General features: G+C 39.0%; 1 protein-coding gene across 6 annotated transcripts in view; it reads left to right on the forward strand.

Moving 5' to 3' along the window:
• The first annotated feature begins 2,704 nt into the window (after positions 1 to 2,704).
• The window catches only part of PIK3CA (phosphatidylinositol-4,5-bisphosphate 3-kinase catalytic subunit alpha), a 94,976-nt gene continuing 76,949 nt past the window's right edge, over positions 2,705 to 20,731 (forward strand). For 3 of the 6 annotated variants that reach the window (XM_056807455.1, XM_056807458.1, XM_056807460.1), the window contains exons 1-2: positions 2,705 to 2,893; positions 18,579 to 18,671. The gene's annotated coding sequence lies outside the window, so the exon portion shown is untranslated. The remainder of the gene's footprint in view (positions 2,894 to 18,578; positions 18,672 to 20,731) is intronic. The other 3 variants (XM_056807457.1, XM_056807456.1, XM_056807459.1) reach the window with 1 other exon arrangement.

A 20,731-nucleotide genomic window follows, 5' to 3' on the forward strand; every position in this document is an offset into this window, starting at 1 on the left:
GAGTCCGGAGAAGAATCCTGCTTTCTGTTCTGGTGCTTTTCTATAGCACACAAGCCAGAAGCTCAGGGAGGGAAAACTGACAAGATCATCAGATCATAGATCTAGAACTGAAAAGTACTGCAGAGGCCAAGCACCACACTGCACCCCTTTCCCCCCCATCATGTTATATCTGAGGAAACAGAACAAAGATGACTAACCATATTACCCAAAGCCCCACAGGTAATTTAGTGAGAGGCAGTATTTGAACCCAGAACCCAGAATCTTTAACACCAGAATCAATATTCTTTCCACCTTGTTGCTTTCTATCATGGATTCAGAACTGTAAGGCATCATTTAGTTCAATTTTTTCATTTTACAGAAAAGAAAACAGATACCTTAGGAAATTTAAATGGTTCATTCAAATTTATGCAGGTAGTAAAATAGCAACAGGTAGATTTGAGGCCACATTCTTTGGTTCTAGATCTTTCCATGACACAAAGCTTTAGTAAAGTGATTTCTCCAAGATCACTAATCAGGAAAGGAAAAGGAGTCATCAGATTCTTCTACCCATTCAGAATAGAAAGGATGTGTAAAGGTCAATTTGTTGTTGATCCTCCTAACTATAGGCAGGACTACTTCTTAGACCAAACTGGTTTTTAAAAGCTGTCTGAGTCATAGAGCTCACTCAGAGTTCTGTTGTTATTGTCATTCAGTTCTCAAGACTCTTCATGATCTCATTTGGGGTTTTCTTGGCAAAGATACTAGAGTTCATTTTTTATAGATGAGGAACTGAGGCAAACAGGGTAAAGTAACTTGCCCAGGGTCTCAAAGTTAGTAAGTACCTAAGGTGGGATTTGAACTCAAGAATTCCTAACTCCATGCTCTGTCCATTGTGTGACCTAGCTGTCCCACCAAAGTTTAGAGAATCAGCATTTACCAAGTGCCTACTATGTTGCCAGGGTCTATGCTAAGATAGGTGAATACAAACAATAAGTCAGCCTTTATATAGTGCTTTGATCTTTGTAAAGCTCCTTTAAAAAAAAGTATCTCATTCTAACCTCCAATAACCCCAAGAGATAGGTGTAGTTATTATCTACATTTTACCATTGGAGAAACTTAAAACAAATTAAATGACCTGTCCCAGGTCATATAGCTAGTAAGTATATGAAGAGTTTAATTTAGACTCCTAAATCCATTAAGCTATCCACTGTGCTACTTACAAAAATAAGAATCAGGGGGCAGCTAAGTGGATCAGTGGATTGAGAGCCAGGTCCAGAGATAGGGAGGTCCTAGGTTCAAATTTGACCCTAGACACTTCCTAGCTTTTGTGACCCTGGGCAAGTCACTTAAATCACTTAAGCCTAGCCCTTACTGCTCTTCTGCCTTAGAACCAATATAGTATTGATTCTAAGATTGAAGGTAAGAGTTTAAAAATGAATAAATAAATAAGAGTAAACTGGATGCAATAAACTCCATCACTCTTTACAAAGAAAAGCCTAAAACTGTAAAATATCCCTGTAACATAATTGTTTTCCCTACATGCTCCTCTCACACAAATCTCCTCCTGCCTGCTATTTCGGGTTTTGGTTGGTGGGTTGTGGCAGGGTTGTTGAGCTACTCTACCCCCTGATCCTAGGTCATCATGTGCTACAGTGTCTTTGTTGGGGGTCATACTCTTTCCCAGACAGTGAGCTCAAGGTGGCCAGAAGCCAAGTTTGGTATAAACTGTTTCCCTTAGGACAGAGCTGTCTGTGCAGCTGGAGATGGGTCAAAGTCTGTTAAGATTTCAATGGTGGGAAAGGGGAAGGAGAGGGACACAGAGAAAGAGAAAGGCAGAAATAGAAAGAGTGAGGGGGAAAAGAGAAAGACAGAGACGGACACAAAGGATGGGAAGGAGGGAAGATACAGAGAATGTGAAAGAGAGGAGAGGAGAAAGAGAATGAAAGACATAACAAAGAATGTGTGAGACAGAGAGGGATACAGGGTGGCAAAGAGAGACAGAGATAGAGAGAAGAAAGACTGAGACACAAAGCCACAGAGAGGAAGAGCCAGGGACAGAGATATTAGAGACAGAGAGGAAGAGACACAGCAAGTCAGAGAGAGAAATAGACACAAAGTCAGAGAGATACAGAGAGTAATAGACAGAAGCAGGGAGAATGCGAGAGAGCAAGAAAGAGGAAAACAGAGAGGCAGGGGTACAGAGATAGATACAGAGACCAAAAAAAGAGAAAGAGAAATCGAAGACCAAGAGAGGCAGAGACAGACACCCAGATAGAGATAGAAAGGGAGATAGAAACCGGCAAAGACACAGAGAGAAAGGGAGATAGAGAGGGAGACAAGACTTCGAGGGAGAGACACAGAGATAAGAAACGTCCAGTGGAAAGGAGGTGGAGGAGCGCCCGCAGGCGCAGTGAGCGTCCGGACCTCCCTCTTCTCCTCTTCGGCTCCCTCCTCGCGCCCCTTCTCCCTTTTCTCCCCCACCCGGCGCCTTGGCTTCACTTCCGCCCCGCTGGGCCTGTGCTTCCGGGGCATGGCAGGCTCAGCCCCTGGGAGGCTGCTGGCTCGCTCGCTCTTCCCCTCCCGAAGCCCGCGGGGGGCGGGGGCGAGGAGCTCGTTGTTTGTTTACATGATGTGAGCGGAAAAAGAGACCAATAAAGTTTATTCTGGAGACAAAAGGGAAAAAAAAGCGGGGTGGGGGGGGGAGCCGGAGGCCGAGGGAGAAGCCGGGGCGGGGGCGCCGCGAGAGAGACGCGGGCGCGAGGGAGAGGCGCGCCCGGAGCGGAGCGGAGCAGGGGACCGCGCGGGCCGGGCCGGGGCCGGGGCGCGGGGCAGCCAGCGGGCCTCGGGAGCCGGGCCCGATGCGGGCGGGCGGGTGGAGCCGCCGAGCCTGGAGCAGACTGAGCCCGAGCGGAGCGTGAGTAATGAGGGCTGCGGGACGGGTCGGGACGGGACGGACTGGACTGAGGCCGGAGCTGGAGCCGGAACCCTGCGAGCCCCGGAGGGGAGCTGGGAGGGTGACAGGGTCCGGGGTCGGGAGGGGAGTGTCTGCGGGGCCGCCCCCTCCCCTCTGCTGGACCCCTTACCTCCCCGCTTCTCCTTCCCTTCTCTCCTCCTGTTGGTCCCTTCCACCTTCTCTCCCCCCTTCCCTTGACCCCCTGCCCCTCGTTTTTGTCCCCCTTCCCTCCCATTTGTAGCACCCCTCCCCTTGACCCCCTGCCCCTTGTTTTCGTCTCCCCTTCCCTCTGCTCCCTCCTTCCTTCCCTCCCCTCCTCCCTTCCCTTTCCCTTGTTTTTTCCCTCCCTTCTCCTCTTCCTCCCAGCACTCCCCGCTGTGTGTGCCCCTCACACACACCCACCCCAGGCCTGACTGCAAGATTGGGGTGTCGTGGAAGACCCCGGTGCGGGGAATGGGAAAACGTTCCTTCCTCCCCCCCCATCCCGGGGCTGCCTGGCTGGAGGGTCCTCAGGTTCCCCCTCCCCCCTTACTCCCCCCGGTGCTGTGTCATTTTCTCACGGGGCGGGGGCGCTTGGAGGGGGCAGTCAAATTGCCCAGCAAGCTGGGAATAGAAAAACTATTTCGTCCGCTCTCCTCTCCAGGCTTTCTTTTTCTTTAACCAAAACAGTAAATCATCCTTCTGCTCTGGGAAACTCAGAGAAACATTGTCTTGCTCGACATGTGTTTGGATACTTATTATCACGGCTGTGTCATACTGTAGCTCCAAAGTGACCGAGGCACAGATAGGAAGGTTAAGTGGTGGTGCCCTGTACTGGATTGTAGAAAGGCTAAGCATTTAGGAAATGTGATTTGATCTTGGCCAAGGGATTGTCTTAGAATGACACTGGTACTTAATGATAGGGGTAGTAGGTACTAAGGCTTCCAGGCTTGTGAAACGATTCTGTTCTCATTGGTTTCAAGAATTTGGAACTGTTTGTGTAGTTCCGGTAAAAGGGGTGGGGTGGGGTGGGTAGTTAAGAGGATGCTTTTTAAAGTTCCCTGGTCATTTTTTTAAAATAAACTGCAGTGATTAATTCTTTTCAGCTGAAGCTTCCTCGTTCCAGGAGTGGTTTTTTTTTTTGGTTTGGTTTTTTTTTTTTGGTACATGCAGGAAATCAGTATAAGGGGTGATGGTTGGACACTATAGATACTATGAAAAAGAAACAAAATATTATTGATTCAGTGTAACTCTTGCCAGTTGCTACATTTGAAGCAACTAGAATGATAGTAGACCTCTTTCATTCCTTGGAAAGTGCCATGAGGTTTTATTTTGGTAGTTTCCATGTCATGAGAGTAAAGATTTAAAGAAATACATTTAATTACTACCTTAAATAAGAGAAACAGAAAGCTGTATTATATTTGTTAGAATGACTTCTGATCAAAGTAGGAATTCAGTTGAATGAAAAAGCATTTATAAAAAGCCTACTACACGCAAGACACTGCTAGAAACTATGATTGTTGATATTGTATATTGAAATTTTGGAAGTTTCTGAGAACAAGGAGCAGGTCTTAGGACATCTTAGATTGGTGATGTACTAAGTATGTATTGTGTATATATTTATATTACATGTATATACATTCATAGGCAGTATATATCAATCAACAAACATTCATTAAAGGACTAGCTAGGTAGTACAGTGGATAGAGTGCCAGGCCTGCAGTCTGGAAGTTTGAAAGCTGGCCTCAAAAGACACTTAGGAACTGTGTGAACCCAAGGCAGTCACTTAACCCCATTTGCTTAGCTCTTACCCTTTTGTCTTAGAGTTAATATTAGGACAGAATGAAGTTGTTTGTGCAAGACAGAGTGCTAGAAACTAAAACTGATTGTCCATATTATATATTGAAATTTTAGAAGTTTTGAGAACATGGAACATTTCATGGAAGATTTTAGACTGATGGTGTGCTAAGTGTGTATAAATGTATAGTTATATATAACATGTATCTATGCATATACACAGTCCATATATATAGGCAGGAGAGATCAAGCAACATTTCTTTAAGCATTTACTAAGCACCAAGGACTTTAAATCTTGAGAATACAAAGTTAAAAAGCAAAACCAGCCCCTGCTTTCAGGGGCTTAAATTCAAATGGGGAAATAATATCTACATAAATTAATATATAGAGAATTCATACATGAAAGGTAAGAAGGGAGATGGTATTAAAAACTGAAGGGATTGGGAAGGCCTGTAGGAGTTGAGCTAAATCATGAAGAAAACCAGGTATTCAAAAATGTGTTAGTCAAGAAGCATTTATTAATCATCTATGGTGTGCCATGAATTGTGCTAATCATTGGGGATCCAAAAAGAAAAGATAGTCCATACTCTGAAGGACCTCCTATTCTACTAGGAGGTTACATGCTCTTCACAAGTAAGTAAATACATGAGGTATATAGAGTAGAAAGTGCAACTTAGTATAGGGAGAACTGACTACAGAGCCAGGAAGACCTGACCATTTCTGACATATTCACTGTGTGACCTTGGACAAGGCATTTTACTTCAGTACTCCAAGCAACTCTGTAAGACTATAAATTGCAGAAAAGTTGCCAATCTGCATTGGGAGAAGTTTTTTCATCTAGAAATCATGAGTCCAGTTCCTGCTATAAAAAATAAATACACACTGATTAAAGGAAGGGGAGTTGTCATTAACAATGAGGGCAGGGGTTCTTAACTGGCTTCATGTATTATAGACCCTCCCCCCTTTGGCAGTCTGAGAAAGTCCATGGACTCTTTCTCAGTATGTTTTTAAATGCATAAGATAAAATACATAGGATTACAAAGGAAAACAATTATATTGGAATACAGTTAGCAAAATAAATAATTCACAGTCCTTTTCTTAAGAATTGCTTAAGTAGGAGAATCAGGAGAGGCTTCTTGAAAGAGGTGGCTCTTCAACTGAGTCTTGAATAAAACTCAAGATTTTAAGAGATAGAGAGAAGGAAGGATGAGCTCAGGCCTAAGGAAGAGCCTGGGCAAAAATGTGGAGACAGGAGATGGAATATGGAAGGAGAAATGGAACAGCAAATAAGCCAAACTAACTGCCTGTGGAGGGATGGAGGGGGCTGAGCAGGGAAGGGGTTGATGTGAATCGGGAAAAGAGAACAGAGATAGAGATAGGACTTGGCAACCAATTGGATATATAGGGTGAAAGAGACTGAAGAGTCAAAAACATGACTAAGAGACTAGTGATGCCCCTAACTGAAATATGGAAGATAGGGGGAAAGATGGCATGCTCTGTTAGAAGTGTTGAGTTTGAGATGCCTACAAGACTGCAGAGATCCTATGAGGAAATTTTTGTTTTTTAAAAGTATTTATTTAGGGGGCAGTGAGGTGGCCCAGTGGATAGACAACCAGATCTGGATACAGAAGGACCTAGGTTCAAATTTAGCCTCAGGTACTTCCTAGCTGTGTGACTCTGAGCAAGTCATTTAACTTCAATTGTGTAGCCCTTATTGCTCTCTTGCCTTAGAACCTACTCTTAATATTGATTCTAATACAGATGATTAGGGTTTTAAAAGGTGTTCATGTTTTTTTAACCTGGGTTTTGTTTCCTCATTGTTCTGTAGAGCAGCTTTAGTATCAAAATCACAAATGAGATATGTCTTGAAATATATCAAAGAATTTAGAGCTGGATGTACCTTAGAGAAATTTTTTCTTTTTTCTTTTTTCTTGCGGGTTGGAGAGAAGATGGAATGTGCTCTGGGCCTATGGTTTCATCTATCTAAGGAACTCCCTAACAAATGCAATTTATAGTCTCAGTCATCTGGGATTATCAAGAGGTTAGGTGAATTGCTCACAGTCACACATCCAATTTGTGTAGTTCAATGTATGTTTCCCTGATCCTAGAAACCTAGAAAACTTTGTCAATTATCAGAAGTCAAAAAGCATTTCATTAAACACGTATTATATGCCAGTCACCATGTTAAGTCTTAGGGATACAAAGGGCAAAAGCAAAATAGTTCCTGTCCTCAAGGAGCTTACATTCTGATGGAAGAAATAATATACATATAAAAGTAAATATAGAATGCATATAAGATGAATATAAAGTTTTTTGGGAGGGGATAACTATAAGTGGCAGTAATAAAAAGATTTCATGTAGAAGATGGTACTTGAGCCAAGGCCAAAGGAAGTGAGGTATTCCAGGGAGTAGAGGTGTGAATAGAAGTACATTTTGGGGGTGGGGAGGGGTATTTAGGTGGCTCAGTGGATTGAGAGTCAGACCTCAAGACAAGAGGTCCTGGCCTCAAATACTTTTTAACTGTATGACCCCGGGCAAGTCACTTAACCCCAAATGTCTGACCCATACCTATCTTTTGCCTTAGAACCAAAATCAGTATCTAAAGGTTTTTGAAAAGGGTTTTTTAAAAAAGTACATTCCAAATTAGAAGGACAAGTAGTACAAAAGTATGGAAATGGTGATATAGCTTCATGTGTACCAAATAACAAGTAGAGCAGTCTGATTAGACCTCAGTGAGCTAAGAGAAGAGTCAAATAAAAGAAGCCTGTAAAAGGAAGCAAGGGTACAGGAAATAAATGGAGGGGCCATAAATTTACTTGGCCATTTAAGTAATGCCAGTTGAACAGTGAAGACAGCACAATTTTACCTCCGTCAAGATATGATTCTCCCTATTGCCAATAAATGTCCTCAGTTAAAACTCCAAATATTTGAACTAATAGAGAAAATCCAATTGTCATAAAGGTGTTTATCCTTTGTAGGACTGATTATTTACTATTAGTATCATTTATGGTTCATTTAACAAATTTTCAATAATTATAATTCATACTTACATAGTGTTTGGTTTTTTTTACAAAGCACTTTATATACATTATCCTATTTTATTCTTTTAACAACCCTTTGAGGTAGGTGCTATTATGTTCCTATCCTATAGGCAGGAACCTGGTGCTTAGAAAGGTGATGACTTGCTCAGAGTCACATAGCTAGGAAGTGTCTGAGGCAAGATTGAAACCCAAGATGTTACTGTCTTAAAGGATATATGTTCTCATTATATGTTTCTTTGAAAGGGGCCAGTTCCATTGGATGGTTGATTTTGAAATCATCCTATCCTCAGTTTACAGCTTAATGAAACTGGCCAAGAGAGGCTAACTGATCTACTGTTGAGCATTCAGCTAAGTGGCAGAGGAAGAATGTCAATCTAGGTCTTATTTTACAGGTTCTAGAGTAACATTTATTTAAAGGATTTTTCCTTTCTTGATTCTGTAAATAAATTTCTTCATGCAGTAAGTTAACTTGCATTTTTAAAGTGGTATTAAAGATGTAATCTCCAGGGATACCAAGAGGAACTATCTTACAACATCATTTCTATCAGATCCCTCTTTTCCACTCTCACCAATGCCCCCCTGATTCAGGTACACCTTCATTTAATCTCATTGTTGTAGTAGCTTTGTGACTAGTCTCTTGGCCTTAGAATGTTATTCTGGGCAAGGTCTCTGACAGTCATATAATTAAGTTCTTTTACTTTTGAGATAAGGTAACTGAGACCCAAAAAAGTAGACTTGGCAAAGGTAAATTCATAGTTCTAATGAGAAACTGTTCATAAATGTCAATTGTCTTAAGGATTAGAATTACTAGAATGTTTTTTTTTTTTCATTTCACACAAGGGAGCCTTTCTGTACATTGCTGCTCATGTGAATTTTAGTCAAAAATTAAAAAATTTAAAATAAGACCTGTTTGTTCCTGTTCTCCGTACAATCAATCACTCAGTCATCAAGCATATATTAAGTGCTTATTTACTAGGTGCCAAGTGCTGGGTTAAGTGCTGAAGATACAATGTTCTCTGCCTTCAAGAAGCTTATGATCTAAAAGTGAGAGACTTGGTGCCCACAGAAGTACATGAAGACTATATACAAAATGATTATGATATAGTTGACAAGGGGGATAGTAGGAGGTAGGGAGACCAGGAAAGGCTTCCTTACAGAAGGTGGCACTTGAACTTGAAGAAAAAGAGGAATTCCAAGAGGTAGAGATGAAGAGTGATAGATCAAAGAAATGGAGGCAGAAGAGAGAGTGTCATGGACAGAATAGAAAGTGGGTCAGAATGACTAGATCATAGACTTCAAGGACAAGGATAATATGTAAGGAGACTGGAAATGTGAGAAGGGGCCTGATTGGGCAGAGATTTCAATGTCAAAAGAGTATGTATTAGAACCTTTCTTTAGGCAGTCAGGAAAGCAGGTTGTTAATATGCCTAGACCTACTTTCTAGGAGAATTAGAACAGTGTATTTTGGAATATGGATTGGAGGGAGAAGGACACCCACCTTGAGAAACAATGAACTCAAACCCTTAATTTTACAGTGAGGTGTAGAGAAAACGTTCCCTCCCTTGTAGGAGGAAACCCAACCCAGAAATGAATGAGGCAGAATTTGAACCCATTTCTTCCTCATACCAAATCCAGTGCCCAATCTACTATAGCAAGCTTCCTTTTCAAATAAGCTATTATTTTGTCCAGAAGGAAGTGATAAGAACTGAACCAGAGTGGTAGCTATACATTCTCTCTTTCTAAGATTAAATAAATGATTAGATATATGGGGTGAGTATGAGTGAAGAGCTGAGGATGACATAAAAATTGTGAACCCGAATGACTAGAAGGATGGTGATACCTTCAATAGTAAAAAGGAAGTTTAGAAAAAGGGATAGGTTTTGTAGGAAGAAAAGAGTATTTTGTTTAGACAAGCCTATATTTTATTCAATTAGGAATGCATGATGTCAATTGTGATACAAGACTAGAACTCTGGAGAGAGACTAGGACTGTATATATAAATCTGGGAGTCATCTGCATACAGATAATTATTGGACTCATTAAAGCTAATGTATTCACCAAAAGAGAATCTAGACAAAGAACAGGATCCAGGGCAGAATTGGGGTACATCTTCATAGTGAGTATGACACTGACAAACAAATAGCAGAGGAGATTGAGATGATTAGACAGGTAAGAGGAGAACCAGGAAAAAACAGTGTCAAATCCAGAGGGGAGGGTGCCCAAAAGGAGAGGGTGCTTAATTAGTGTGTTGCAGAGATGTCTAGGATAATAAAAATAGAGATTATTAGGAATGTTGGCATAAATCAAATTTCAGGAGATTAAGAAAAGAGTGAGAGAAGAAATGGAGGCTAACAGTATGGGTAGCCTTTTTTTCAAGGAGTTCTACCAAGTAAGGGAAGGGAGAGATAGGATAATACCTTGAAGAGGAATGGTGTGATCAAGTGAGAATTTTTAAAGAGAAAAAGACTTAGGGTGTGTTTATATGTAGCTGGGAAGAAACTAGTATGAAGAGATTGATAAAAAGAAGGGGATAATCACAGAACTAATCTGCTAGAGATGAGAGATTAAGATGAGGGATATAGGTAGAGTGATTGGCCTTGAAAAGGAGAAGGGACACCTCTACATCAAAGACTAGAAAAGGAAGCACTGGTAGAGAGTGTTTTGAAAGCATTATGAGATGAAGGAAGAGAGAGAACTTGTTAGTCTTAATTTTTTCAGTACAATATTAAATAAGGGCCTCATCTCAGTGAATGTGGATGGAGGTTATAGTTGGAGACTTGAGCAGAGATGACAAGGTTCAAAACAGCTACTTCGAGAGGTGGGATAGAGAACCAATTAGGAAGGAGTAAAAGGAATTCTGCTGACAAAATTTGATCATATAAATTCAGGATTTCATATTGTTTCCAATTCTGAATAGCAACATGTATGTAAATGGTTAGGAGTAGAGGAGGCAGATGGTAGGAGTAATTCAAGGTTGGAGTTTGACAAAGTCTGAATGGTTATAGGACTAGAGATCAGAGGAAATGAGTAGATGCAAATTGGCTCCCTAAGAAGTGAATGAAGGTGAGTTTAGCTAGGGTCTGGAAAAATACTGGGAGTTGGGAAGATTGCAAAGTGTGGAAGAACAGATTTTGTAAGATTAAAGCATCAGGAAGTCAAGATGGCATGCTTGAAGATTGTGAAAGGAGAAAAAAGTTGGGAAAATCATTGCTATGCTCATGAGATTTGGCAAGACTGAGAGCTTCTTTGTACAGAATTGTTTGCATGTTGTCACTCACTCACCAGGCTGTGAGATCCTTGAAAACAGGGTTGTCTTTTGACTCTCTTTTATCCTCAGTGCTTAGCACAGATCTTGGCACATAACAGGCTCTTGATAAATGTATATTGACTGACTGAATAAACATAAGTTATATTCTTGGAACAAATTTCAAAGCATCAGCATTACCTCTTTTCTTCCTTAATGGGTTCAGAAATGGTACTACATAGTCTTTCCTTGGGCCCCCAAAATGAGTGAAATAAAGGCATGTCAACCAGAAGAAGGAAAAATTCAGAATTGATATTGCTTTACTATAAGAGACAGACTTAGAGGAGTGAGTGGAAAGCTGGCCTTGATCCCAGGAAATCCTGGGTTCTACTTTAGAATCCTGGACAAGTCTCTTAACTTCAGTACTCTAGACCAGAAGGATCAGACCGGGACCACAATACTTTCATGCAGAAAAACCATATTAAAATATAATTGGGAAATTCTTAACAAAGGAAATAATAATGTAATACAATGGAGATAATGTTCACATGCCATTTTCTAAATCAATATGCAGCCCAGAGGGATTCTGATGTATATAGCTTAGTGGCCCTATTTCTATTTGAGTTTGACACCACAGCTCTAGGCAACTCTTTTCTTGATTTGAACCCATTGCCATGTTGATAATATTTGCGTTAGAGTGTTCATTTAGAGTCTCTCCTCTAGGCAACTCTTTTAACCTCAATGCTGCAGAGAAAATGCTGACCTGAACTGGGAGAAGGAATTCTCTCACATGGAAATTCCATATGTCAGTGACATCATAAGCCTGTCCCTTTTCTTAATTTGCAGGCCCCATACATACTTACCAAAAGAAAAAAATAAAGACCACAAGCTATCCAAAGGCTAGACCAGAAGACTGATTGAGGGGGTAAACTTGAAGAACAGCAAGAACTCAAGGAAGGCATATATTAAGGATAAATTAATTGTGTTAGGTCAGCCTTTTCCCAGTACTTATAAGAGGGAAAAAGTTGATTTTATTTTACCTCTAGGACAGTGGGCCTAAAAATTAAAATGGACTAAACAAGGGGCAGCTGGGTGGCACAGTGGATTGAGAATCAGACCTAGAGATGGGAGGTCCTAGGTTCAAATCTGGCCTCAGACACTTCCCAGCTGTGTGACCCTGGGCAAGTCACTTAACTGCCATTGCCTAGCTCTTACCACTCTTCTGCCTTGGAACCAATACACAGTATTGACTCCAAGACAGAAGGTAAGGGTTAAAAAAAATAAATAAATAACACATAGCAATAAAATAATAAAAATAACATTTATATGGTACATTAGGGTTTTCAAGAGTATTTTATATATATGAACTTATATGATCCTCACAACTGTATGAGTTGGGTACTTTTATTATTCTAGTTTTACAACTGAGGAAACTGAGGCAGAGATTGAGGGGCCCCATAGCTAGAAAGTATCTGAAGTAGGTAGGATTCAAATTCAGATCTTCCTGATTCTATGTCTTATACTATACAATGTTCCACCTAGCTTTCCAAAAGATATGTTGATTCTATATATGGTCAGAAAAGAAGTTTTATGGCCCTTAACTGAGAAAGAAAGACAACTGGATAGTTGGAGTGTTACCTTGGAATCTTCTAGATACGTTAAAAAATATCTTATTTTTATTAATACTTTTTTACCACTTTAATTTCTAGACATATCCCTCTTTTCCTCTACCACAAAGCCATCCCATTTATTTATTTACTTATTTATTAAGCCCTTTTGTCTGTCTTAGAATAAATTTTAAGACCGAAGAGCAGCAAAGGCCAGGCAGTTGGAGTTAAGTGACCTTGCCCAGGTTCACACAACTAGGAAGTTGCTGAAGCCTAATTTGAATACAGGTCCTCTCAATTCCAGGCTTTTCTCCACTGCACTACCTAACTGCTCCTTAAGCTATCCCTTTTAACAAAAAAATAAAAGGAGGGAAAAAAATCAACCATCTCTAACAATTTAGCTCCATAAAAATGAAAGAGCAGTGTATTTTTAGATTGGTTTTTATAATTAAAGTGTTCTGTTTTGTTCTTTGTTTTTTCTTCTTATATTATTATACATAATATGTAATGACTATACCATGTATGTTATTTTCCCTTTTCAACTACTTCACTATGAATCAGTTCATATACCATTAAGTCTTCCCTTGCTTCTCTTCAGAGAATTCTTTGACTTTATCACGTCTTAGGGTACAATAATATCCCATTACATTAGTTACCACAATTTGTTTAGTCATTCCCCTTTATAAAGGCCAGTTCTTCACTACCACAAAGAGTATAATTATAGAGATTTTGGTATATTAGATCAAATATCTATAATGATTATTTTTATTATTATAAGTGACAAAATTTTCAAAGTGTTTATATAGAAATATTAACTCATGCATACACATGTGAATGTGTGTAGATGTATACATTGCATGGAGCTAGATACATATATACATATATGTTTGTGTTTATATACATGTACACACACATATACAACATTCTCATTTGAAATTCACAACAATCTTGTGAGGCAGGTGGATGATTATCCCCATTTCACAGATGAGATACCTGAGGCTCAAACATATTAAGTGATTTTCCAATGAGCACACAGTAAATAATAGAAATGAGGTTTGAACTCAGACCTTCTTGATTCTGAGTCCACCTCTTTACCTGTGATTTATTGAAGATCATTGACAAGAATACCACTGGATGTTCAGAGGGCTTTGAGGGTTTATAGAACCAGTCTAGAAGTTAGAATGACTTCATTTTCTGGCCCTGATACTAAGGTGCTCTTTTTGAGTTAAACCATATCCTCCTCTTTCTTCATTAGTAAAATAGGAATTATTGCCAAACAACATAAAATTATATAATTCAGATATTCCACATTTGCTTAAAACACCTCACCTTTCTTGTGTTATTCTAAAGAAATAGCTAATTCAGAAAGAACATGATAGATGCTTGACTTAAATCTAAAATACTCAATTTTATTGGCTTATCAAAAATTATGTTGAATACTTCCCCTAAATAGTTGTAGTTTAACTTTTTTTTAACAACATCATTTTACAGTATATACAGAGAGAAGCAATGATGATAGAATGGGAGTAAAAAAGACCTATATTCAAGCTCCATATTAGAAATTATTTAGCTGGAGGCTCTTGGACAGTCACTTACTCATATATGCCTCAATTTCCTAGGATATATCTCCTAAGTAGATGAGCTTTGAGTGTCTCTGAATGCATGTTCTGCCAGTGGAGGGAGTTTCCCCAGTTAACAAAAGCAGTATAACTGAGCCTCTGGGGTCTCTGTAAAGGGAGGCTTAAAAAGCATCTCTCTTTTTTGACAGCTAGGTGGCACAGTGGATAGAAAGCCAAGCCTGAGGTTGGGAGGACCTCGGTTCAAATCTGGCCTCAAATATTCTCTAACTATGTGACCCTGGGCAAGTCACTTAACTCTTTTTGTCTAGTTCTTTCCTTTCTCACCTAGAGTTGTTACTAAGGTATGAAATGAAGGTGGGAAAAGAGGAAAGAAGGAAGGAAATCTGATTTTAGCAAAGAGCTGGATTCCAAAACATCTATTGCCAGTGGTTTCAGGAGATTTACAGAAATGTTCTCACATGCTTGAGAGCCCTTGCCTGAAATTTTGTAGGTAGAAAAATTAATAACATACAAAAAGCAATGAAGTTGAAAGGTTTTCATCAGAAGTGCCATTCATTGTAGCCTTGCCCTTTCCCTGGTTTTTCTCTCTTGGAACTGAAAATCTGCCTTAAAATCTGCCTTAAAAAGGAAAACAAATCATTGCAAGCTAACTGCTAATATTGTCAGAAGCAAAAGGCCTTTCATGACATTTTAGTGCCTACTAAGGTACGAGATACTCTGCTAGATTCTGGGGATACAAAGACTTTCAGAAAAGTAAACACTACACTTTTCCTTGGCAACTTATTTACTTATTGTCCATAAGGCAGATGTATTTTGTGTTTTCCTGTTTAAAAGTTCAGTTTAGCTCAACTAATGGAGTTTCAGAATTGAGAAACGGGTTAATAAATGTGAGAAACATTAGTTTGCATATTGTTTTAGTTCCTGGCTTATTTTTCCCATTAATGTTCATTCAATCTCAGCATGCAGATTATTTGACTTTCTCTTTTGGATGGTTTAAGCCAATAAATTTATCAAGTAGTGGATATTAATTAAAACTACTTTGAGTATGGAATAATTTTGCAATAAGCAAAGCTGAGTTTTATGGCTTTCCTCTGATAAGTGATATTTTCAAATTATTCTTCATGTTTTTGGATGTTGTCTAATTTATGGGATTCTGTAGGGATTGAGGAAGTATTTACCAGTCTACTAGATTCAATTAACATTCAAATGTCTGTTTATTATAGTAAAGTCCTATGCACTCACTAAAGATACCTGGATGAAAACAAACCAGAACTTGTGCTCAAGAAGTCTACATTCTTCTGAACTGCTAGCATAAGTTGGAATAGAACATTGTCTTTATTTAGCATTAAAGTCTACCTTATTGGACATATCTTCCTCTTCATCCCTGAGCTGCCATAGCTGTCTGCTCTGAGGTGACCTTCCTTTCCATCAATTCACTATTATGTATGTTAGGGATTATTTATTTATTTATTTGGTTTTTTCGATTATTTAAGACCCTTACCTTCCAATGGGGGTTAAGTGACTTGCCCAGGGTCACACAGCTAGGAAGTGTCTGAGGTCACATTTGAACCCAAGACCTCCCGTCTCTAGGCCTAACTCTCAATCCACGGAGCCACCTAGCTGCCCCCAGTTAGGGATTATTTAGATTGTCTCCTCCATTCAAGTACGTTTTTTGAAAATATCCCCAGCACTTAGTACAAGCCTTGGCACAGAATGAAGTAAATGCTTGGTAATTGACTGACTAAACTTTCAAACATCTTGGAATTCTTTGCAGCTGCTATTGCTAATCAACATAAGATTCTAGAATGCATTGTCAGCTATGAGGCAGCATTACCAAGAAAACCATGAAAGAGAAATTGAAATCAACAGCAGGTGAAATCCAACTATACAGATCAGTAAGGACAGCAAATAGTTATACCCTCAATGCTTTGCTTTCTGTTTTGTAATGTTACCTAAGAATCTGATAGCTATGGGATGAGTGACTGAAACATTGGTATTTGCTTTTTAAAGTATTCATGAGCACATACATATTGGTATCTGCTTCTTACGGTCTTCATTTTTAATGACTATCCCAGAAATGACTTGTACTTCTTAAGGGGATAAAAAACCTAGTGTTTGTTACTTGTTCCTTATCCACTCTTCTAAGAGTATCAAAAAGCTTTGGCTCTTCCTTCACAGTAGGTGCAGTAACAGTGTTGAACACGGTATTTTCTAAGCAGGTTCTGTACCCTTTGATAATTATAATATCAATGGAAGAATAAAAGTAGTTTCAAATGGCATCAGTCCTTTTGAGATACTCCAAATGCCAAAGACGCTTTGTCTTCTCCACTGGAAGTTAATGCTTGGCTTAAAGAGGAAAACTACATTCCAATCCACTTAGTTTTCCTATGAAACTCAAAATTCCTTAAAAAAAATTTTTTTTAATGACATCCTTTTTTGACCATATCTACTCCTCTTAAGTATAGCCAAACCTTTCATTATAGCTGCCCTCATAGCCAATACCCACTGTCATGGCTCAACTATTCATGCTGTCATTATTTCATGCACAAATATATAGCCTTTCCCATAGACATTAAAAACTAGTTCTGAAGAGTGGAAAAAGTAAGTGGTAGTCTGAAAAGTTACATATCCTTTTAATGTTTACAAAGCCACTTTTTTTTTTCAGATGTAGAAAACAACTCAGATATGAAAGTGATTATCCCATATTTACTCACCTACCAAGTGTCAGATGTAGGATTTGAACCCATATCTCTTTAACTTAATCTGTTTGTATACCACATTTCTGGGTTTGCTGAGTTTACTGACAATTATAATTTATTTCTGCATTATCAAACTATTATTTGGTCCCTATTCTGTAGAAATATAGGAGTATAGATTGGGATCATCAGTTAAGGAGGAATGAAATAGAAGGTATGGAAGTAAATGGATATGACTTTTTGGTATATAAACTGACTTGTGGAAAGCTTTTTCAGGGTGAGAGCAGCCTAATCTTGGAATTACAGAGCCATCAGCAGATGTCTTCTGGAACTCTGCCATCCGTGTAGTGTCTGCTCTGTACTCTTCCTTACTAATCACAATTTTTTTCATACAGTGTTCTTTACTGTATGAGAATGTACTCATGAGTTGATTTTAGACTTTAGTGGAATTTTCATGTTATATTTTGTAACTTCCCAAAGCTTAGTTTTATGTATCTTGGAGTTTTTACGGCCTTGTGATCTCATTTGAGCATCCTTATAAGCTCATTTATATTCCAAGTTCTTGTTACATAATTTATCACAAACCTAGATGAGGTGTTGACTGCACATGTCACTTATAATTAACTGCTTCTATCATTTCCATCAAATCAGTAGAAATGGAGGAATTAACCTTTGCTTGTCAATATAAGACTGTTGTCTACATGTTACATTTTTCCATACAGTTTCATTATTGCCAGTTCAGCTGTCAAAAATCCTTTCCCCCTCCCGCTTCTCCCTGGCCCTTCACTATCCTCTTCTGCTCTCCAAGAACCCTGAGCTAGTGTTAACAGGCCCCCGTCATCCTAGTTATCTTCATTTCATATTCTTCCAACTGACACTCAAAGAACCTTAGTCCTTTCCATAAGATAGGACATAACTAGTCACCTTCTCCAGTGCAGCATGCTCCATCTAAACTTTTATTTTTTATCCTCACAGGTCTCTTTTTCTCTTTGTTCTCTCAGTCTGTCAGTTCTGCTTTGGCTTTAGTTTTTTTTTTCCTTCTGGTTTTTACATTTCAATTACATGTAGTCTTCCACAAGCAAAACTTGTGTGATGCCTCCTGCACCAGGACTTTCCTTACCTCCTACCTCCAGCTATTAGTATACTCTTTCTTCTATCTTTTTGTATTACTTTGTATAGATTTGTATTTACTTGTGTATATGTTATATCCCCCTCCTCCCAGTGTAATGTAAGCTCTATGAGGAGGGCAAGACTTGTTTTTATCTTTGTATCTATCCCCAGTGCTTAGTACCAACCCCTATCACCTCTCACCTGGACTACTAAAAGTCTTCTGACCAGCTTCCCTGCCTAAACTTGCTCTTCTCTTCAATCCATCCTCCTCAGAGCTGCCAAATATTGGTTTAACCATACTACATTCCTCCTCAGTGAGCTCCCATATTTTCCTGTTACTTTAAGGATTAGTAACTACCTTCTATCCCTAATTATTCTTATTTCTATTCTTCCATCCTCTTACATGCCACTACACAACACTGCATTTTCCATCTGCACCAGCTGTCCAGGATATATGTACAGATGAACTATGTTGACCATCTAATTGCATTCCAAAATCTGGACTAGAGGTTTTCTTTCTGTACTTAGCTTTTCCTGTGTAGAGAGTTGGGCCAAACTCTCTAGTATCCAGCATAATTTCATCTTCCAACAGGAATTTTTGGAGCACCTCATCAACTATAAGGAATCACTTTTCCATTTGGATGTGGTACTGGATGTCTTCCATGATGGTGACAATATACTTTTGGTGAGCATAAGTCTCTTTTTAAATTAGCTATTAATATTGATATTTATATATTAATAACCAGAGCTGATTCATAAATGATTCCTACATTGGCAACTGTCATTTCCTTTTTATTCAGATGTAATTGGTTTAATTTATTATGATGCTACATGATATTCAAAATGCTTAATGCCTCCTGACTCTTGTTGAATAAAATATATTTCTCAGAAAATCTAAACGCTTAATCCTAATCTCATGACAAACTCCACTCGTTTGAATCATGAATTACTCTGGACATCTCTACCTGGATATCTTCTAGGCATCTCAAAATCAGCATGTCCAAAACAAAAATCATTCACTCTCTAAAACCTTCCCATTCTGCTAATGGCTGCAATTCTGACAAGAGGTCTATTTCTAGTCACCCACATTAAAAGTCATCTTTGACTCTTACCTTTCCCTCACCTCCCACTTATAATCAGTTGCCAAGTCTCCTCGAATCTGTCCCCATAACATTCTTGTATCTCTCCCTTTCTACCACCCTCATTCAGGCCCTTATTGCTTTTGCCAGTACTACTGAAATTTCTAAATGGTCTCCTTGCCACTAGTTTCTTACCCTAATCCTATGTCCTCTGTTTAGTTGCCAAAATAGTCTGCTAAAAGGCCATTCTGATTTGAACACATCAGAGACCATTTGAAAACCTTCCATGACTCTCTGTTATCCTTTCTGCGCAATAAAAGAGAAACTTTTCAGCTGGGCATCAGATGTTCACCTTTCCATTATCCCATACTTAGTAGTTCAACAATATTGTCCCTATGTCATCTGCTACTACTATTCATTCTTACAAACTATTCCCCATGCTTCCAGTGCCTTGTCTCCTTAACTCTGCCTTTCAAAATCTTCATCTTCTTTAATGACTCATCTTCAACGTCACCTCCTTCTGAAGGCTTCCCTATTTCTCCTTTTCCCCTGCCAACTATTAGTATGTTCTTTCTGTCCTTGAATATTAAGAATATTCAGTTCCCAACTTAATCTTCTTTCCCAACTCTTTGCTATAGTCGAAAAATGCATTCATATTGTATGCTTATGTTGAGATCTAAGTTTGAGAGATAGCTGGAGAAATGGATAAGGTGATGAACTTCTAGTCATGAAGATCTGTATTTAATCCTTTCTAAGTGAAGCCACATCACTTGCTTGATCTTTTTATATTCACTTTCCTTATTTATAAAATGAGAGCATTAGATTTGCTGTCTGTCCAGCTCAGAATCTATGATACTTGGATCCTGTGATCTTCAGGGCAAGAATTGTTTCATTTTTGTTTGTTTCTTCAGTTCAGCACTTCACTTACAAATCCCTTTCAAATGTTTTGACTCCTGGCCTAGTGGTTGTCCCACTGTGTCACCTTAAGTTGCCATCATGTTAAACATGACCAGTGAGGGGATTGGACTACCAACTTCTAAAGTCTTTTCCAATTCTCAATAGAAAATCTCCTGGTCCAATAATTCTATGCATATATTTTGTTCTTGACCTACTACTTAACAACATTTATTAACTTGTCTTGCATATTCAGTAGAATAAATAGCATAACATTGTACCATATTTGCTGACCAGGAACTTAGAGCTATGCTGTGTGGTTATAGGTAACATAGTTCTTAGTGAATTTACTGTTTATCCTTTTGTCTTTGTGGGCTTATAAAGAATGATAGCTGCCTCACTGTGGTGGAAAGTTTTCTTGAGGTCTTCTGATACATGTAAGGGGAGAGTAAATACTGTTATCTGTAGGTGCCTGAAGCTGATTATCTGGAGTTCTGAGAAAAGACCATATTTGTGCTAGTATACAATTTTGATGGTGCTGAGTTCATTCCCTGGTCAGAGGAGCAAGTAGTTATCAAAAGAATTAGTACCTATATCTTATATTAAACCACTTCCTGCTCTGGTCTTGTCTCTGCTTCCTCTATAACCATGACCAAATCTTTTGCTTAGCCTGAAATTTCAAAGAAGAAAAATCAAGGTAACTAAGAAACTTAATTTCTCCAGACAAATTTCTGTTCAATTCATTTTCTCTTCTGATAGGAACATTGGATAG

This window comes from Monodelphis domestica, chromosome 8 (genome assembly GCF_027887165.1).
Source record: "Monodelphis domestica isolate mMonDom1 chromosome 8, mMonDom1.pri, whole genome shotgun sequence".
NCBI lineage: Eukaryota > Metazoa > Chordata > Mammalia > Didelphimorphia > Didelphidae > Monodelphis > Monodelphis domestica.